Below are 21,042 nucleotides of genomic sequence, written 5' to 3' on the forward strand. Positions count from 1 at the left end.
AATATCTAATTTGCTCTTTTAGTCTCATCTCGAACATTACTTTTAGTTTAAAGTGTTTGTTGATGTTCCTCTCTCCCTCCACATATCAGAATGGGTTAGGGAACTCCATGTGCAGGAAACATCATCGGCCCACATCGTCTATAATAATTATTTCTATTTTATGTTGCCCTATTTTACTCTACATATCCATTTGGCATCTGCAGCACCTAGAAGGGTGTTTGAAATAATATAAAGTTAATATTTTCTAAGACATATTCTCCTTATTTACTAAAACGTGTTGCACATTTTTACAAATTCTAGAGGCATACATTTTCATTTTTCTTCTCTAACTTATCATTTTTTTTAAAAATCACCTTTGCTTAACTCAACGTGAATGTCAATTTTTTAGCAGTCCAATCCTCAATGTATCTTTAGAAGGTAAACATAGGAGGTTATCAACTAATTTCAGTAACTATTTATTTTTTCTCTCTTCAATTTTATTTTAAGAATATTGAAAATATAAGAACAATAAAAATAAAAGCAAGTACTGATATTGTAATTTCCCATTATTATCTACTATTCCCAGAATTATCTACTATTAATATTTTGGCATTTTTTTTCTGTCTTTTTCCTGTGTATATATTTATATTGCATTGATGGTATATGCACATATATTCCCTTCAAATGTATAAGATTACTCAAGAAACTAAATTATCTCATGATCATTTTTAAATACTCATACTTATCCAGCAATGTCAATAGATCCTACTTATTTTTACTTTGTGCATTGATTTTATATTTTTAGTTTTACCTAAATGGTATAAGAAATGTTTTTGCTTTTTGTAATTTCCCAGAGTCTTCAATATTATGAAATATAGATTAGTTGCTTTAATTTTTGTAGAGGATGTTAGCCAATAAATGTTTAATATATTCTTTACCTCTTCTTCTATATATGAACATTTAGGTATCTTGTTTTTCATTATTATAAACAATTTTTCAGTAAAGTTCCTTTTAACATTTTGACATGTTTCTTAGTTTCCAGGAATAATTTTCTAAGAAAGATACTTGGAATTACAATAGTGAGCATAAGGCTTATTATTTTTCAGTTTATTATTTACTTCAAAATTAAATCAGTTTATATTCCCACTCAATGCATTGTCTATTCGGCTCTTTTTGAAAATATATTTTGATTTTTCTTTATCTGCTTACAAAATTTATAAACTATAATTGAAATATTTTCATATAAAGTGACTAATATCAAATTGTAGTGCTCTTTAAGAAACTTTAAATAAAACTGTATAAGAAAGGTCTTTCCTTAAAGTTTATTTTTCAATTATAGTTTACATTCAATATTATTTTCATTAGTTAAAGTTGTATAGCATCATGGTTAGACAGTCATGAACTTTACAAAGTGATGCTCTGATATTTTAAGTATGGACCTGGTACCAAATGTAGATATTACAATAATATTGATTACATTCCCATGCTGAATTTTGCATCCCCATAATTATTTTGTGACTACTAATTTATAGTTATTAATCCTTTCACCTTTTTCACCCATCCTTCCAAGTCCCCTCCACTCTGGCAACCATCAGTCTATTCTCTGTATCTGAGTCTGTTTCTATTTTGTTGTTTATTTTGCTCTTTAGGTTCCATTTTACGTGAAATCATATGGTATTTGTATTTCTCTGTCTATCTTATTTCACTTAGCGTAATACCCTCTAGGTCCATCTGCACCGTTGCAAATGATAAGATTTCATTCCTTTTTATGACTGAGTAATATTCCATTATATACATTCCACTGATTTTTTTTATCCAATTTGTTATTGATAGACACAAGTGTAAGGTCATATCTCATTGTGGTTTTAATTTACATTAGTGATGTTGAGCATCTTTTCATATGTCTATTGGCAATCTGCACATCCATGTCCTTTTTAGAGAAGTGTGTATTATGATTATTTGACCATTTTTTAATAAGTTTTTTTTTTTTTTTTTTTGGTGTGAGCTGAATGAATTCTTTAGGAATTTTGGATATTAACCCCTCATCAGATATAACATTGGTGAATTTCTTCTCCAAATTGGTAGACTCACCTTATGTTTTCTTGATTTTCTTTGCTGTGCAAAAACTTTTTACTTTAATGTAGTTCCATGTGTTTGTTTTTCTTGCCTAAGGAGATATATCAGAAAAAAATATTGCTAAGAGATTTTACTGCCTATGTTTTCTTCCAGGAATTTTATGGTTTCAGGTCTTACATTCAAGTCTTCATTTCATTTTGAGTATTCTTATATATGGTGTAAAAAGGTGGTCTGATTTCATTTTTTAATAATTTATTTTGAATAGACTGTCTTTACCCCATTGTGTGATTTGCCTCTTGTTTCATATAATATTTGATCATATAGAGTGGGTTTATTTCTGAGCTTTTTGATGAATTTGTCTGTTTTTATTCCAGTTCCATGCATGCTGTTTTGATTACTTGTATTATAATTTGATATCAGGTGGCATGATTCCTCAAACTTTGTTCTTCTTTTTCAAGATTTCAGTGGCTATTTGGAGTCTCATATAACATTTTAGGTTATTTTTTTTAGTTCTGTGCAATGAATCATTGGTATTTTGATAAGAACTGCATTGAATCTACTATAGATTTCTGTGCATAGAATGAACATTTTAATGATGTTAATTCTTTCTATCTATGAGTATGGTATATGATTCCATATTTCTTTCTTCATTGTTTTGTAATTTCCCAAGTATAGCTTTTTCCCTCTTTGGTTAAATGTATTTCTAGTTGGTGGTTTTTGTTGCTGTTGCAATTTAAAATGGATTGTTTTCTTAGTTTCCATTTCTGATAGTTCATTATTTGTATATAAAAATGAAACCAATTTTTAATATTTATTTTGTATCCTGTTACTTCACTGACTTTGTTAATCAGTTCTAGTATATTTTGGTGTAATCTTTAGGTTTCTCTATATGCAATATCATGTCATCTGTAAATGCTGACAGTTTTACTTCTTCCTTTTTTAATTTAGGAAGAAGTAAACTGTATTTTATATCTTTGATATAAAATATAAAACTGCCCTTTATATCTTTGTATTGTCTGATTGTTGCGGCTAGGGCTTCCAGTGTTATGTTGAATAAGAGTGGGGAAAGTGGACATCCCTGTCTTGTTCTTCATCTTAAGGAAATGCTTTTAGGTTTTTCCCATTGAGTATGATGGTAGCTGTTGCTTTGTTACGTATGACCTTTATTATGCTGAGATATGTTCCCTCTATTCACTCTTTGCTGAGAGATTTTATCATTGAGAGGTGCGAAAAAAGTTTTATAGGGAGGAAAATATCACAGGGGTCAGTATTAATCTCAAGAGATATGTATGAAAAATTTCCAGAAAGTATAAACTCTATCTGCTTGGCAAAATGTGCATTTATAGACAGATTACTTTAAATATTATGTTAATAAATACTTTTTTTAACAAGTCTTTTTTTTTCTGTCTAAAATAAGCAGAGCACTGGAGTGTATAAGTGAGAGGGATCACACAAGTTATGAGAAGATAGGAGGAAGACAGATTGTGATCATCTGGAGCTTCTGCTGTCTTATCACTGATTGTTACCACAACTGTGTGACTAATGCCCGGGCAGCTGTCTTCCTCTTCCTGTAGCACAACATATCCAAGCTACCACCTTGCCCTTTGGTTACAGTTCACTTTTATTTTACCACAAAGATAGAATCTTCCCAGGACTTTGAATACCATCATCAAATTTTTCTAAGCCTTGAAAATAGCATGGACTGAGCCAGGTGCCCTATTGTAAAAAATAATATATAGGTAATTCCATCACGTGTGTGAATTTCAGAGACACTTTTGTTCCTCTGATTGCTTTTCTCCATGTGTACCATCAAAAATAACGAGGAGTGCCCTGGTAGGTGTTACTCAGTGGTTTAAGTGCGACATGAGAGAAAAGAACAAAAATATAATAGGAAACAATTCAAGAATGATAAATTTTACAAAAATGAATTTTGTGCACCGGGCCTCTAGTATAAGAATGAGAGCCTAGGGTCAGGAAGGCTTCCTTATCAAGAGAAAATGAGTCCTAATTGTCTGTGCTGAGCTTACCACCTTCCTCCATAGTCCCTCTGGTGGCCAACACGTGCAACCTTTCCTGCCAAAAAATGCAACACCTGAACCTTCCTCTCAGAGGGCAGATATAGTAGTGGGGTGGGCCATGTAATATGTTACAGACATGCTTATGTAAAACAAAGAAAAACACATTGAACAGGGAAAGATATCACCACACACATTCATTGAGTAAGTAAATGGTTCACTTTCTCTTTCTACTCTTGCTTTTGGTATTGACTGTTTTCATTCTCCCTCTTTGTATGTCACAGAAAGAATAGTAATAATCTGCATATAATTATTGCATGATGAAGTTACCTGAATCAAAATTTGAATATAATGTAAATAACTGTTTGGGGAATGTCTGTTATGTGTGATACAGTCTTTCAAAAATATTAATTTATTGACTCTCCTCAGTATGAGGTAATCTAAAGTGAAAAGCATCATGCTGATAATTTAAATATAGTAATCTAAGAGAAAAAATAAACTGTGAAATTGAACCCTTATGGGACATATTTACTTCCAATGTAATGTTAAAGCATACACCAAAAGTAAATGAAGTATAACAAAATTCAATAAGCAAATCAGGAAATATACAGACACTCTGATTTCCCCAGGTTCTCATTTTGAAAATGACTTTAAACAATAAGAAAAAAAAAAACTTTAGATATAAATAGTGTTTGCAAACCTCAATATTGAAAGAATATTCTTTGAAACACATTTCCTATGTGGATATTGTAGAGGTTTTGCCTAAAAATTCTTGTCATTCCAAACCTGTTCTGTAAACTATCATTCTGTCAGTATTCTTTTAAACTATTGTTCATTGTGTAGATTCAGCTTTTATAATTTTAAGGAGAACATCTTAAATGAGATAACAAAACAAAGCTACATAAGAGAGAAGCATGTTTCATATTTTGTACTAAGTGATCTTTCCTATGGCTTTTCATGTTTGCTTTTAATGTGGATACATGCACTTGTTAAGGACCAAATAAAAATTTCAATATTTAAATTTAGTTACCAGCATGACTCTTTTGCTTTAAATTATCTCATATTGTGGAGACTCAAGAAAGCAATCTTTAAAAAAGTTTCTATCAAACAACATAAAAGACATTTCCCAAATTATTACTAATATTGTATTAAAATTTGAATTAAATAACTTAAATGATACAATGATTATATGCAGATTATAAGCAGAAATCTGTACAAACTATTTAAAAATACAAGAATAATGGTGGTTGTAAAGGTGATGACAAAAGAAGATAAGGAGGTATCAGGTGTGATAGGTAATTATATCAAATATCTAAGTTACATTTATGAAAACCAAATCAAATCCTTCTGTCCCTATTTATTTCATATTCTGAACTTCTTTTTAATGTACTTCAGACTTTGTTAATTAATTGGTCATTTTTTATTTTTTGTGGGAAAACTCTGCTGGCAAAATTCCCTCTAATAAAAGTGACTGTGGTTTAGTATCTTATGCTATTCCTAAATGAAACTTGTTTTCAAGCTGTAGCAACAGTTAGATCAGTTGGTTCATAAACAGTAAAAAATAAAACATTTCTACATTTAAATTAATAAAAGAACTTGACTTTTACTAAATATTCCATTTAATTCATTTTATTGTTTCCTCAAGATTTTGCATTTGTGATAACATGATGATCAACTGAAATAGAAATAATGAGTATATTTTTTAAATGCCAATGAATAGTCAGTGTTCTAAACTCCCATCACTCAGCCTTTAATACAATGGTAAATTTCATTCATTTAAAAAACTTCTTTAAAGAAAAGCAAAGCAAAGTTTGCTTACTTTTCTACACATGTTGCTTAGATTTGGAAGTTTTGTATTTATTGAGAACCTGTAAAAATGCTATAAAGAGAAAAGATCCTATCTAATAAAAGAGTAATATGCAAATTGACCATAGCTCCACTACACCCACAAGCCATGCCCACCAGCCAATCAGGAGTGAGTATGCAAATTAACCCAACCAAGATGGCTGCTGGCCACAGAGAGAGCAGGAGGCTTGGGTTGCCCCCGGCAATGGAGGAAGCTAAGCTTTCCTCCTGCCCTGGCCTGCCTTGGCCTCTTCTTAAGGCTACAAAGTTTCAATTATAGTAGATAAATAAATACCAACAAAAATGGCTGCAGCCACAGAGTGAGCAGGATGCTTGGCTCAGCTCAAGGCTACAAAGTTTCAATTATAGAAGATAAATAAATCCCAGACACCAGGGTTTCCACTGGGGTCACCGGGGATGTGGCCAGCCTGCAAACCACCACAGGCCCCTCGCCCAGGCCACCCCACACCCCAAGGGAACCCCCGCCCTGATCCGGGACACCCTTCAGGGCAAACCAGCTGGCTCCCACCCATGCATGAGGCCTCTATCCTACCTAATAAAAGAATAATATGCAAATTGACCATCACTCCAACATACTGCCCCCATGTGGACACACAAGATGGCCACCACAAGATGGCCTGCAAGGGAGGGCAGTTGGGGGTGATCAAGCCTGCAGGGGAGGGCAGTTAGAGGTGATCAGGCCAGCAGAGGAGGGAAGTTGGGGACAACTGAGCCTGCAGGGAAGGACAGTTGGTGGGGACCCAGGCCTGCAGGGGAGAGCAGTTGGGGGTGAACCAGGCCTGCAGGGGAGGGCAGTTGGGGCAAACAGGCTGGCAGGAGAACAGTTAGGCATCAATCAGGCTGGCATGGGAGTGGTTAGGGGGTGATCAGGCTGGCAGGCAGAAGCGGTTAGGGGCAATTAGGAAGGCAGACAGGCAAACAGTTGGGAGCCAGCAGTCCTGGATTGTGAGAAGGATGTCTGACTGCCCATTTAGGCTCAACCCTGTTAGGATCTGGCCTAAACGGGCAGTCGGACATCCCTTGAGGGGTCTCAGATTGGAGAGTGGGCAGGCTGGGCTGAGGGACACGCACCCCCCATGCATGAATTTTGTGCACCGGGCCTCTAGTAATAAATAATGTCACATCACTATTCCCAAAGGAGTTCAGAGTATACCAGGAAATACTCTCATATAAAATTGTGTTATAACATTGGGCAGTGAATAAAAAAAGGGAATTTACATAATTAAACCTGGGGAATATCTAGGTTTATTGAATCTGTGTGTGTGTGTAGGGGGGTATGGGTGTGGAGGGAGATTTGTGACATGGAATGGTTCCTTGGACAATAACTCCTAACCAGATATTTAACTAGAGCATTAAGTAAGCATTATGATCATCAAGAAAAGTGCAACAGACATTCCTGGCAGAGGAAACAACACAAAATAAGGAAAGGATGGAATATAATGAGAACTATACATAAAAGTTAAAAATGGTAAGCATAATGTGTGAATTATGATTAATACTAGAGGCCCTGTGCATGAAATTCGTGCACGGGCGAGTGTGTCCCTCAGCCCAGCCTGCACCCTCTCCAATCTGAGACCTCTCGAGGGATGTCCGACTGCCCTCTTATAATCCAGAACTGCTGGCTCCCAACTGCTCACCTGTCTGCCTTCCTGATTGCCCCTAACCGCTTCTGCTTGCCAGCCAGATCACCCCCTAACCACTCCCCTGCCAGCCTGATTGATGCCTAACTGCTCCCCTGCCAACCTGTTTGCCCCTAACTGCCCTCCCCTACAGGCCTGGTCCCCCCAACTGCCCTACCCTGCAGGCCTGGTCCCCCCAACTGCCCTCCACTGCTGGCTTGATCACCCACAACTGCCCTCCCTTGCAGACCTGGTTCCTCCCAACTGCCCTCCCCTGCTGGCCATCTTGTGGAGGCCATCTTGTGTCCACATGGGGGCAGTCATCTTTGACCACATGGGGGCAGCCAATCTTGTGTGTTGGATAGATGGTCAATTTGCATATTATTCTTTTACTAGTGGCCCAGTGCACGAAATTTGTGCATGGGGGCTCAGGGGTGTGTGTGTCCCTCAGCCCAGCCTATACCCTCTCCAATCTGGGACTTCTCGAGGGATGTCCGACTGCCTGTTTAGGCCCGATCCCAGGACTGCTGGCTCCCAACTGCTCGCCTGCCTGCCTTCCTGATTTCCCTTAACCACTTCTGCCTGCCAGCCTGATCACCCCCTAACCACTCCAATGCCAGCCTGATTGATGTCTAACTGCTCCCCTGCCAGCCTGTTTGCCCCCAACTTTCCTCCTCTGCCAGCCTGGTCACCCCTAACTGCCCTCCCCTGCAGGCTTGATCATCTCCAACTGCCCTCCCTTACAGGCCTGGTGCCTCTCAACTGCCTTCCCCTGCTGGCCATCTGGTGGTGGCCATCTTGTGTCCACATGGGGGCAGGATCTTTGACCACATAGGGGCAGCCATATTGTGTGTTGCAGTGATGGTCAATCTGCATATTACTGTTTTATTAGATAGGATAGAGGCCTGGTTCACGGGTGGGGGCTAGCTGGTTTGCCCTGAAGGGTGTCCCGGATCAGGGTGGAGGTTCCCTTGGGGCATGGGGCAGCCTGAGCAAGGTGCCTGTGGTGGTTTGTAGGCCATCCACGCCCCCTGGCAACCCAAGTGGAGGCCCTGGTATCTGGAATTTATTTACCTTCTACAATTGAACCTTTGTAGCCTGGAGTGGAGCCAAGCCTCCTGCTCGCTCCATGGCTGCCAGCTGTTTCTGTTGCGGTTTGTGTATATCTTCTATAATTGAAACTTTGTAGCCTTAAGTAGAGGCCTGGGCCGGCCAGGGTGTGCAGAAAGTGGGGGGCAACCCTAGCCTCCTGCTCTTTCCAGCTCCATGGCTGCCGCAATTTCTGTTTGGATTTGTTTACCTTCTATAATTGAAACTTTGTAGCCTTGAGTGGAGACTTAGGCCAGGAAGGGCAGGCGGAAAGCTTGGATTCATCCATTGCCTGGGAAACCCAAGCCTCCCTCCTGCCCTCTGTGGCTGTAGCCATCTTGATTGGGTTTATTTGCATACTCGCTCTCATTGGCTGGTGGGCGTGGTTGGTGGGCTTGGTTGGTGGGTATAGTGGAGTGATGGTTAATTTGCATATTACTCTTTTATTAGGTAGGATTAGTTAGGATAGAGGCCTGGTTCACGGGTGGGGGCCGGCTGGTTTGCCCTGAAGGGTGTCACGGATCAGGGTGGGGGTTCCCTTGGGGTGTGGGGCGGGCTGGGTGAGGGGCCTGTGATGGTTTACAGGCTGGCCACGCCCCCCAGCAACCCCAGCAGAAGCCCCGGTATCTGGGATTTATTTATCTTCTATAATTCAAACTTTGTAGCCTTGAGCGGAGCCAAGACTCCTGCTCGCTCCATGGCCGCAGCCATTTTTGTTGGGATTTATTTATCTTCTATAATTCAAACTTTGTAGCCTTCAGCGGAGCCAAGCCTCCTGCTCTCTGCGTGGCCACAGCCATTTTGTTGGGATTTATTTATCTTCTATAATTGATACTTTGTAGCCTTAAGCAGAGGCCAAGGCAGGCCAGGGTAGTGGGAGCTTGGCTTCCTCCATTGCTGGGGGCAACTCAAGCCTCCTGCTCTCTCAGTGGCAGTAGCCATCTTGGTTGGGTTAATTTGCATACTCACTCCTTATTGGCTGGTGGGCGTGGCTTGTGGATATAGTGGAGGTATGGTCAATTTGCATATTACTCTTTTGTTAGATAGGATAAGCACTTGTGTGTCTTTTAAGAACTTGTTAGTAGGGCTAGCTTCAAGAGCATGCTATCTTTGGTGGTTTTAAATGTCATGGAAAGGATCTAGTCAGTTATTCTGACAGCCATCGGAAGCCACTTATTTGTTATTATATAGGGAAAGGATAATTTCTATGATCTGAATGTTCATGTTTTCTCAAAATTCCTATGTTGATATCCTAATGCCCCCTGTAATGGTATTAGAAGGTGGAGCCTTTTAGAGGATCCTAGGTCATGAGTTTGGAATTAGTTTTGTTATAATAAGTGACAAGGGACCCCACCGAGATCCCTTGCCCTTTGTCATGTTAAGATATACTGAGAAGTCTGGTACACCAAAGAGTGCTCTCACCTGACTATGCTGGTACCCTGATCTCAAACTTCCAGCCTCCAGAACTGTGAGAAATTTATGTTGTTTATAAGTCACCCAGTCTGTGGTCTTTTATTATAACAGCCCAAATGGACTGAGACAGATATGAGGTGATTTTACTTTGGTAGAAATTGGAAAACTAGGTATAGATAGTTCTGTGTAGGAAATGTAAATGAGTATACACAGGTATGATAAATAGAATATAAGTAACATGGTAATAAAGATAGGTAAATCTATTTAAGATAATGTAGGAGATAAATGTACATCAACTTAGCAATCAATAAGATTTAAGATTGAAGAAAGAGAGACTTCAATAGAGGAAACTTCTTTTTTTTTTTAAAAAATATATTTTATTGATTTTTTATAGAGAGGAAGGGAGAGAGATAGAGAGTTAGAAACACCGATGAGAGAGAAACATCGATCAGCTGCCTCCTGCACACCCCCTACTGGGGATGTGCCCGCAACCAAGGTACATGCCCTTGACGAGAATCGAACCTGGGACCCTTCAGTCCGCAGGCCAGATGCTCTATCCACTGAGCCATGCCAGTTTCGGCTAGAGAAAACTTCTTGATTCCCCAAGATGCTAGCTTGGGTGACTTGGTGTCAGTAACTACAATAAAGAATATCAGAGAAGAAAGATTTTATAAGGAATAAAGACTTCAGACTTAAACATTTTGTTAATAAAGTGCTTTCTGTAATTTAAAGATATTATACTCTTGTTTCCTATTTGAAATCAAGAACAGTTTAAATTATATCGAGTTAAAGTTATAGAACATATTTATATGCTATGTAAATTAACGATAAATATTCAAAGAGAAGCAGGTAGAATAGGAGGTGATAAGAGCCTGCACTGTCCTTCTGTGCACTGGGTATACAAAAGATAAGGAGAACACATAGCAAATGCATCTGGGATATTTAATAAGTTCAAAGGAGGCCAAAAGGGACAGAATGGCTGTGGCTTACAGGATGCTGAGTGCCCCTGCTCCCAACAATGGACTGGGTTTAGCTAAAGTGCTGTGTGGTCAGCTTGAGAAAATAAGAGAAGTGTAGCTGATTTGACATATTGTAGCTGAAGAAACAATGTAGAGGCTGGTTAGAGAGGGGCATTTGCTGAAAGGGGTAGGCCCCTGGAGTTGGTGCTTGCCTGAGAGGCTCTAGTGATATTGGCTAAAAGGCTAAAATAGTCCCTCTCTTTGAGAGTGGGGTTCCCATCCCACAAAGGGATCCCAAACCTGGAGTAACAGAGACTGAAAGGAGGGCTCATGTACCATCGGGCAGAGGGACCCAGGAGAACTCTGTCTGCCTGGGAGGCTGGGTCCACATTTTCCCAGTGAAAGAACACCCCTGCTGTGGGAAGGGCAAGGTTTCACCCTGGGCAGACTGCTGGAAAGGCTGTGCCTGGCATGTGCTCCGGAATAAAAAGGGGCCTGAAGGCTGCACCTGGCCATGACTTAGAGGGACCTCTGCTTTCCTAAAGGGCATTGTGCAGAGCCCCAGAGCGGACTAACTGTGTGGCATGGAGAAGGGGGAGTGGACTCTCCCACCAGCAGGGCGTGGACTCTCCCTGCTGTGGAGCAACACCTATCTGTCCCCTAACTAGAGCACAGAGATACTTCTGGATCCAGTATCAGCTTTGCTTAGTAAGCTAGAGAGATTTAGAAGAGATTTCTCAGGCTCTTCTTCCTGGCAACTTCCCTATAGCCCAGCGATGCTATTGCCTACAAGCTGGGGCAATTAGTTATGCACTACCTTTTTTCCCCCTAGAGCAATGTTTCTCAACACTGACTGATCATTAAAAAATATCCCATAACTGCTTAAAAACTGTGGGTGTCCGGCCCCATTACCAGAGATTGAATTTCACAAGTCTGTAGTAGGGCCTTTGAATTGACAAAATATTGGGCTTTCCATTATCTCTTTTCCTTTGGAATAGGTTTCCCCCACATCATATGCAACTTCTTTCTTTCTGTCACTATTAATAGTGTCAGAACTATCCTTTCAAAATTATAAGATAAAAATGTATGATTTAGTCTATAAGGGTTGGCTCTTGGGTATGTGAATGCAAGCTAATGGAACATAAAACTCCATATCTTTTTTAAAAAGTTGTGTATTGCCTTAGTATATACATTAAAAAGAAACAAAACCAAAGTAAAACTACCTATTTAAACTGAAACCTGCTCAACAGCTGTTTTGTTCCAGGCAGCACTGGCTCTCCCTCTTCACCCTGGCGAGAGACTATGATAGGTCTCAGACTACCTGGGACCTTGATTAATGGGAGAAATGAAAATTCATCAAGGTAATACACTCCAAATGTAATTCTGGTTATTTTGTCTGTTTACAATAACAGTCATGACATGAATTCACACTTTCTTGTTCTGCCATCAGACAGACCTAGTTTGAATTCTAGCTTAACCATTCACTGGTTAATTACTTCAGAGTAGCTGGCTAATTTCTTTGTGTCTCAGTTTCCTTATCTTCTGGGAAATAGCACCTCATATTTTCTGTTATAAATACTTTCTGCACATGTGGTTTGCAAGGCAATGTCCTTATTATCTGCTCAAAGAATAAATGGCAGTGTAGTATAAAGGTTACTTTGTACACCTCAGAGCCAGACAACTTCTGGTCAAACCCCAGTTCTTCCATTTGACATCTGTATGAACATTGTCAAGTAAATTAACTTCTCTTGTGATTCAACTTTCTTATTAACATAATGTGGACGGTAATAGCACATTATGCATTATGGTTCTTTTGAAGATATGAAAGTTAATTTATTGCAAATTTTAAAAATTCTGTAAGTATCTACTACAAGTGTTCACTGCTATTACTATGACTAGAATACTTCTTATTACCATGAATACAATTTTTTTGTTACAACTAGAGCAATTTAATCAACACATATCATCCTAATACTGTCAGGAATGAGTACCATTCAATGAAAATCAAGCCAAAACTTAGTATGTTGAAGGATAAGAAATTTCTCATTCCTCTGGATTTCAAGATGATAGAGTGTCCAGTTGGGCTTATGTAGCCATTCTGTGATCACGAGGAGGTTAAAGACTGACAACTCATGAAAGAGAAAAGATTCAAAGAAGCTAAAACTACAAATCTTGTTTATAGCATGAAGCCCATTAAGCTGCACTTTAAGACAGTCCTCTTCCAGGAAACTGTATGTATGTAAGTCAATAAAGAGCCTATTTGCTTAAGCAAATGTGGAGTGGGTTTTCTGTGTGGTGAAAGAGCCCTAAGAATTACATAGACTGTCCTAAGTGAGATAATCTACATAGTGTTTAGGAGAGACCCTGCCACTTAGTTCTAATACTTTTCAAAAATTATTGTAGCAAAATTTGCTATTATTTAACGTTAGCAAGAGATTGGAATACCTGACATATAAATCATGAAAATTAGTTTAAATTATAAAAATTAATTTCTTGCTTTATATTGCTTTTATCCTGAGTCTGTCCTACTTTTAGTTTACTCTTAAATTTTAGGTTTTTGACACATTCATTTCTTGCCAGCCACACATTTTCAAGGAATTGAGAATATCTTCCTCAAGATCTCTAAGGATAATCTAATTCTGTTTTTTTCAATATAAATAGTTGAGTTTGTAGTGGACTCACTACAAAAGCCTGGGAAACTTATGTTTTTCAAGAATCCTTTATAACTCACAGTTATTTTGTACATTGATTTATGATTTCCTTCAAAAAGTAGCACAACATTTTATATAAATGATGTCTTTTAATAACATCTGTACTACAATAACTCTTCCACTGGAAAGATCTTTCGAGTTTTCTTAGAAAATTACACGTGTGAAACAAAATACTGTATTATTCTGACTCCTACCATCTATGTGAAATGTCACCTAATGTAATTCTGTTGGTTTCTGAATAAAGGTACTTCAGTTTTAAGCACCAGAAATCAAATGTAGCCTACTTAAGAGAAACAAAGAAATTCATTGAAAGAATTCATGGTAATCCATAGATCAAAGGAAAAGCAAAACAACCACATCTTGCAAAGTACAGGATGCAGGGACATTTGCAGGAATAAGAGGGCAATCTGTCTATGACATTGCAATTGGTGTGTGTCAGCTCCTCCCATTGTCTCTCCTTGTGGCAATGCCTGAGATTCAAATTCCTGATAGAGAGGATCAGGACGGCCCTTAGTGAAAAATCAAAATTTTCAAAAGATAGTTCTGGATGTTTTTATACAAAATAAATAAACAAGAACAAAGGTCAATAAAAGCAGTTAAGAGATATAAGATGAAAAAAACAAGAGATCCTCACTCTAGTACCTAACCTAAACTCTTTACATGGATATGCAAATCTCTCTTCTTTAAAACCCTAATTTTTTCTTTTACGTCTCATCTTAATTTATCTGTTCATGACCTATTCTCTAGTCAAACTGCAGACATTTCTTCTAAACATATTCCTCACATTTCTAACCTCGGTGGCTGTTACAGGACTTTCCTCTTCCTTGAATGAGCCACATGATCTATTGAATTTTTTCCATCAAGTTTTAGCATAATTCCTTCTTCAGAGTTCTTTCCCCATCCTTTCTTAAACATAAATTCCTTAAAGGCAGGATTCATATTTATATATAAAAGCAAAGCAATGTTGTGACTTGAACAAATGTAATATTGAATTAATTTGTGGGTCAGTGTTTGAAGTAACAATTGCCACATTCTGGCAAGACCTCCTTTACAGTGCCTCACATTTTTGTCCTTTATGATTTTCCAGTCCTATGCTATCAGTACATGTTCTATTATTATTTCTCAATTATTTCCTATTCGCCTCCATGCTCATAAATTTTGTCCACACTAGCCTTTACAAAACATATCAATACCCTTCTCATAATTTTATCTTCCTCTTTCTTATTGATTGAAAATTTATTTTAATCACACAACTTTCTGGAATCCCCTTGCAGCCTGAATTTCTACATCTATTTACTCAATTGACTAATTCAACAAAGTAGTCATTCATACATTATTTTCACTCATTTCTTATCTATTTTCTTTAATTAAGCCTACATTCCAGCATAGCAGAACTGCTTTCTCTCAGCTATTATACACGGTTTTCCACATTTTAAAACATACGTTGTTGTTACCCATATCTGGAATAGCTTAGAAATCAGCATGTTCAAATCATACCCATGTGTTTCAAAGCCTTTCTTGAAATTATAACTTTTTGCTTTTTAAGCCAAAGTTTAAATATCACTTCAAACTAACACTTAGGAATGCAAGGATGAAGAACCTCTAGTCTGTTTCCCAAATTCAAGAGAGGCAAGAAAGTAGGGAGGCAATTACAATATAGGATCTTAAGCACCCTGATAGAGGTATGTTATTAACAATTATGTATCATCATTGATGAGTGATATTTGATGAATATTAGGGGATAAAGGAGGTTTTCAGAAAGAAACAATGTCTAAATATATATGTTTATAAACTCCTAGGAAAATGTTATATTGTTAGAAGCCAAGATAGTGAAGGCTAAGACAGAAACATGTGTCAAGAAGTGGGACATGAGAGAAATACGATCTTTTTGAAAAGCTCATCTCTTAGTAGGCCTGAAGTTTAGAATTAAGGAGCATAGTTCTAAGGTGAGTTTATCTTATATATCAAGAGCCAGAGTCCGTAACAACCAAGGCTCGACTGAACACTGGAAGTCAGTGCTGGGTTGCCACGGCAACCCAGCACTGACTACAGCCGGTGCTGGTGCAGCAACCAAGCACTGACTGCCCAGGGCGCTGCGGATCAGGCCCAGATAGAGGTATGCAGAGAGAGAGGCAGGGTCTGATCCCCAGCCTCCATGGCAGCTATTGATCAGCCGTTGCCTCTCTCTTTCTCTCCTGGTTCTGCCAGCAGCCATGCCTCTGTTTCTCTCTGGGCCTCCTTGGGGGCTGCTGATCAGCCCCACCTCTTTGATCAGGCCCAGAGTTAGGCCCGGAGCAACTGACTGGCATAGAAACCGGCCAATCAGAACCCAATCTTTTGAAGTGCTAGGAGCTAATGGCTGCCTAGGAGATGGAGCTTTTGATGCTGACTGGCATAGAAACCAACCAATCAGAACCAAATCTGGGTGAACTGTGAAGGCAGAACCTAAGGTGGGGCTGAGGAGGGGTTTTAAGGGCAACAGCTGTTTGGTGTAAGAAAGTGGTTCAATTTTTTCATGACCTGTTTGGTAGTATAGTGCATATGGATGGCTATCAGTCCAGATATAGGGATTATGTGTTTTTGTCTGCCAAGAGCATCTCCTCCTGCTGAAAAAGGCTCAGTTGATAGAGCTTTGGCCTGCAGACTTAAGGGTCCCAGGTTCAATTCCAGTCAAGGGTATGTGCTCAGGTTTTGGGCTCAATTCCCAGTAGGGGGCAGGCAGAAGGCAGCCAATCAATGATTCTCTCTCATCATTGATGTTTCAATCTCTCTCTCCCTCTCCCTTCCTCTCTGAAATCAATAAAAATATATTTAAAATAATAAGAATTTAAGTTGTACACTGGTTCTTTATTTGAATTTTTAATACTCCTTAGTCATTTTGTAATATACTTTAAATCAACAGAGAAAAGGGAGAAATTTGTAGCATCTAAAATATCTAAGCTTTTTTCAATGCTGTATTATAGCATGGTAATATATAATCCTACCTAATAAAAGAGTAATATGCAAATTAACCATCACTCCGCTACACCCAAAAGCCATGCCCACAAGGCACACCCACCAGCCAATCAGGAGCAAATATACAAATAAACCCAACCAAGATGGCTACAGCCACGGAGAGCAGGAGGAAGGCTTGGGTTTCCCAGGCAATGGAGGAAGCCAAGCTTTCTGCCTGCCCTTGCCAGCCTAGGCCTCCACTCAAGGCTACAAAGTTTCAATTATAGAAGGTAAACAAATCCAAACAGAAATGATGGCAGCCATGGAGCTGGAAAGAGCGGGAGGCTAGGGTTGCCCCTGGCAATGGAGGAAGCCAAGCTTTCCGCACACCCTGGCCAGCCCAGGCCTCGGCTTAAGGCTACAAAGTTTCAATTATAGAAGATACATAAGTCCCAAGAGAAATGGCTGCTGCCATGGAGCAAGCAGAAGGCTTGGCTCCGCTACAGGCTACAAAGTTTCAATTACAGAAGATAAGTAAACCCCAGATATGAGGGCCTCTGCTTGGGTCACCAGGGGGCATGGCCGGCCTGCAAACCACCACAGGCCCCTCACCCATGCCACCCCATGCCCCAAGGGAACCCCCACCCTGATCTAGGACACCCTTCAAGGCAAACCAGCTGGCCCCCACCCGTGCACCAGGCCTCTATCCTATCTAATAAAAGAGTAATATGAAAATTGACCATCACTCCCACACACAAGATGGCTTCCCCCATGTGATCAAAGATCCTGCCACCATGTGGACACAAGATGGCCACCACAAGATGGCCAGCAGGGGAGGGCAGTTGGAAGGGTCCAGGCCTGCAGGGGAGGGTAGTTAGGGGTCACCAGGCCAGCAGAGGAGGGTAGTTGGGGGTGACTGGGCCTACAGGGAAGGGCAGTTGGGGGGGACCCAGGCCTGCATTGGAGAGCAGTTGGGAGGGACCAGACCTGCAGGGGAGGACAGTTAGGCATGAAAAGGCCTGCAGGGGACAGCAGTTAGGAATGACCAGGCCTGCAGGGGAAGGCAGTTAAGGGCAATCAGGCTGTCAGGGGAGCAGTTAGGCATCAATCAGGCTGGCAGGGGAGTGGTTAGGGCGTGATCAGGCTGGCAGGCAGAAGCGGTTAGGGACAATCAGGAAGGCAGGCAGGCGAGCAGTTAGGAGCCAGCAGTCCTGGATTATGAGAAGGATGTCTGACTGCCCGTTTAGGCCAGATCCAGATCAAGCCTAAATGGGCAGTCAGTCGGACATCCCTCAAGGGGGCCCAGATTGGAGAGGGTGCAGGCTGGGCTGCGGGACCACCCCCCCCCCAGTGCACAAATTTCATGCACCAGGCCTCTAGTTAAATTTTAATTTTCTTGTCTTAGTAGATAACTTTAGTACCAAAGTACTAGAATAATACCGTTAGTGTTTACTATAGTGAAATTATGTGTTATTTTGTCACCTCTGTCACTGTCTATTGAATACCAGATATTATTTCCACTAAAGACATAACAATGAAATATCTTAATGAGTTTTACATTTGACACTTATATTTTAGAAACTGAACTGTGTTTGTGTGAGTTATCTAACATACACATAATTTTCATAACATCTACACATTTCCACATGGAATTAGAATTTTTCCTCAAATAGAAAATTGATTCTTTAAATTATTTATTTAGCTGTTATACATGCACCTTCTAAATATTGATTGTGTATACTTATATATTGTCTCAATTAACTTGGGCTACTATAAAAATATACTACAGATTGGGTTGCTTAGACAACAAACATTTATTTCTCACAGTTCTACAGTTTGGAAAGGCATAGCAGCTTTAGTGTTTGTGATCGTTCACTTCCTGGTTTGTAGAAGGCCATCTCATTATATCTATATCTGGCAAAGAGAGAGAGAGATAACTCTTTTCTGTCTCTTCTTATAAGGGTACTAATCTTATCAGGAGATCTTTAAATTTATAAACTAATCATCTAAAATGCCCATATCCCAATATCATCACATTGGGCATTAGAGTTTAAACATAAGAATTTTAGGGGGACACATACATTCAAATCATAACAATTAAAATGTTTCATATACTTTACTTTTTGAAATACTGCTACATTTTTTATTCAATTTAGTAGTTATGTAGTAATAGAGAAAATGTACAAAAATGAAGAATAGCTATTTTAGTGTCAGACCAAGGGACTATTGTTATTCATTATCTTGGAATCAATATACTAATTTCATTTTTCCAGCGAATAGAGACAGATATTCATGATAGCTTAGTTTTCTCATATTTGAATGGTAAATAGTACATGAAATAGCTGTATTTATAAAATTATTCCTGGCAACTAATGCTACTTTCCATGTAAATAAGAAGGGTCTTAAGAACAATTATTTTACCAGTTAATAAACATCCATTCTTCTAACTTTATATCATGCATTGAGTATAGTAGCCAGATATGTCTAATTACAAGCATTTAATAACTGTTTTCTCATATCCACCCAAGGCACCCTATAATCATTTCCCTTTCTTTAACAATGCTGAATGAATTATCTTTTTAAAAAATAACTTCTCTAACACTTTTACTTTAAGTGTATGGGCACAGACACTGAACTTTTCCCTAGGGTTAAAATTAGCAAGGCCCTGTTTGAAAAAATCTGTCTCTTCTTCCTCTTGCAACCACTCTCTGCTGCAGCTAGACTAGCCTTCTTTCAATCTCTTTTACCCACTGTGACATTCATTCATTCATTCAATGAAAGCTTTTGCCCATGCTGCTGCCTCTGTCATGGATGCAATTTCTCTGATATTTGGAAGTACATGATCAATTTTTTTTTCTTCTTGGATAGACTGTGAACTTCAAGAAATTGTGCACAGTATCTCTTTTGCTTACCAGTTATGTGTTCTCTGCTGAGCAAAATTAAAAGATATGTTTTCAAGAATAATGAATGGATGAATAAATACTTTGGGTTCCATGTGGTCTGTCTGATCTCACGCCTAACTGCTCTCCCCTGCTGGCCTGATATCCCCCTCAACTGCCCTCCCCTGCCAGCCTGATTGCCCCCAACTGCCCTCTCCTGCCGGTTTGATCTTGCCCCCAGCTGCCCTCCCCTGCAGGCCTGATCTTGCCCCCAACTTCCCTCCTCTGCTGACCAATTTGGTTCTGATTGGTCAGTTTTTATGCCAGTCAGCACCTTTAGGCCTATCAACAGGGCCTGATCAGAAAGGCGGGGCTGATCAGCAGCCCTGGTGTAGGCCTGGAGAGAAATGGAGGAGTGGCTGCTGGCCAGACTGGGAGAGAAAGAGAGAGGCAAGTCCTGATCAAACCTTGCCACAGAAGCTATGAATTCAGTCCCTGTTTCTCTCTTCAGGCCTCTCTCTGGCCCTGATTCGCAGCCTCCTCAGCAGTCAGTTTTGGGGCACTGTGCCTGCAGCTGAAGCAGTCAGTGCTGGGTTGCCACGGCACCCCAGTGCTGACTGCAGGACTGACTTCTGGTTGGTCAAGCCTTGGTCGCTACCAGACATTAGGACCCAGGGTTTTTATATATTAGGATTAGAAAGCAGAATAATGTAGGGCAGTGGTGGGCAAACTCATTAGTCAACAGAGCCAAATATCAACAGTACAACGATTGAAATTTCTTTTGAGAGCCAAATTTTTTAAACTTAAACTTCTTCTAATATGATTTCTTCAAAATAGACTCGCTCAGGCCGTGGTATTTTGTGGAAGAGCCACACTCAAGGGGCCAAAGAGCTGCATGTGGCTCACGAGCTGCAGTTTGCTCACCACAGATATAGGGGAAAAAGCCTTGGTTTTAGAATTAAGCATAAAACTACCTTGTAATCTATGATAGCTAAGCTGCTCACTTGATGTGTGTTCTCTTAAAACTTATATATATTTTCTTTTCCCCTTCATACAAAAAGTAAAACTTAAAAATTATACACACATATATGTACATAGACACACACACACACACACACATATATATATATAAAATCAGGCATAATCAAAGTGTCTCTTGTCTTATTATTTTGACTTGACAGAGGTTTTGTTTGTTTAATTTTGTTAATATTGGTTATGGCTTGTTTTATATTGAGTTGGTTATTTAAACATTTGTTTTTATTTTATTAAAATCAATTTAAGGTTTCTTGATAGGAAAACTAGAAATATTAGTATATCTCCCTCTAAGTCATATAATTAGTTTCATAATGTGCAGGAGAATTTAAAAGGTTTTGAAAACATAAAGATAAAATTACATGTTAGGTAGGAAAGACACCTTCTAGAGATTCTGTCCTCAACATTGGTAAATATGTAATTTAAACACAGGGTTGATTCAAATTACACAAGTCTATGCCCTTTTCCTT

Source organism: Eptesicus fuscus, chromosome 7 (genome assembly GCF_027574615.1).
Source record: "Eptesicus fuscus isolate TK198812 chromosome 7, DD_ASM_mEF_20220401, whole genome shotgun sequence".
Classification (NCBI taxonomy): Eukaryota; Metazoa; Chordata; class Mammalia; order Chiroptera; family Vespertilionidae; genus Eptesicus; species Eptesicus fuscus.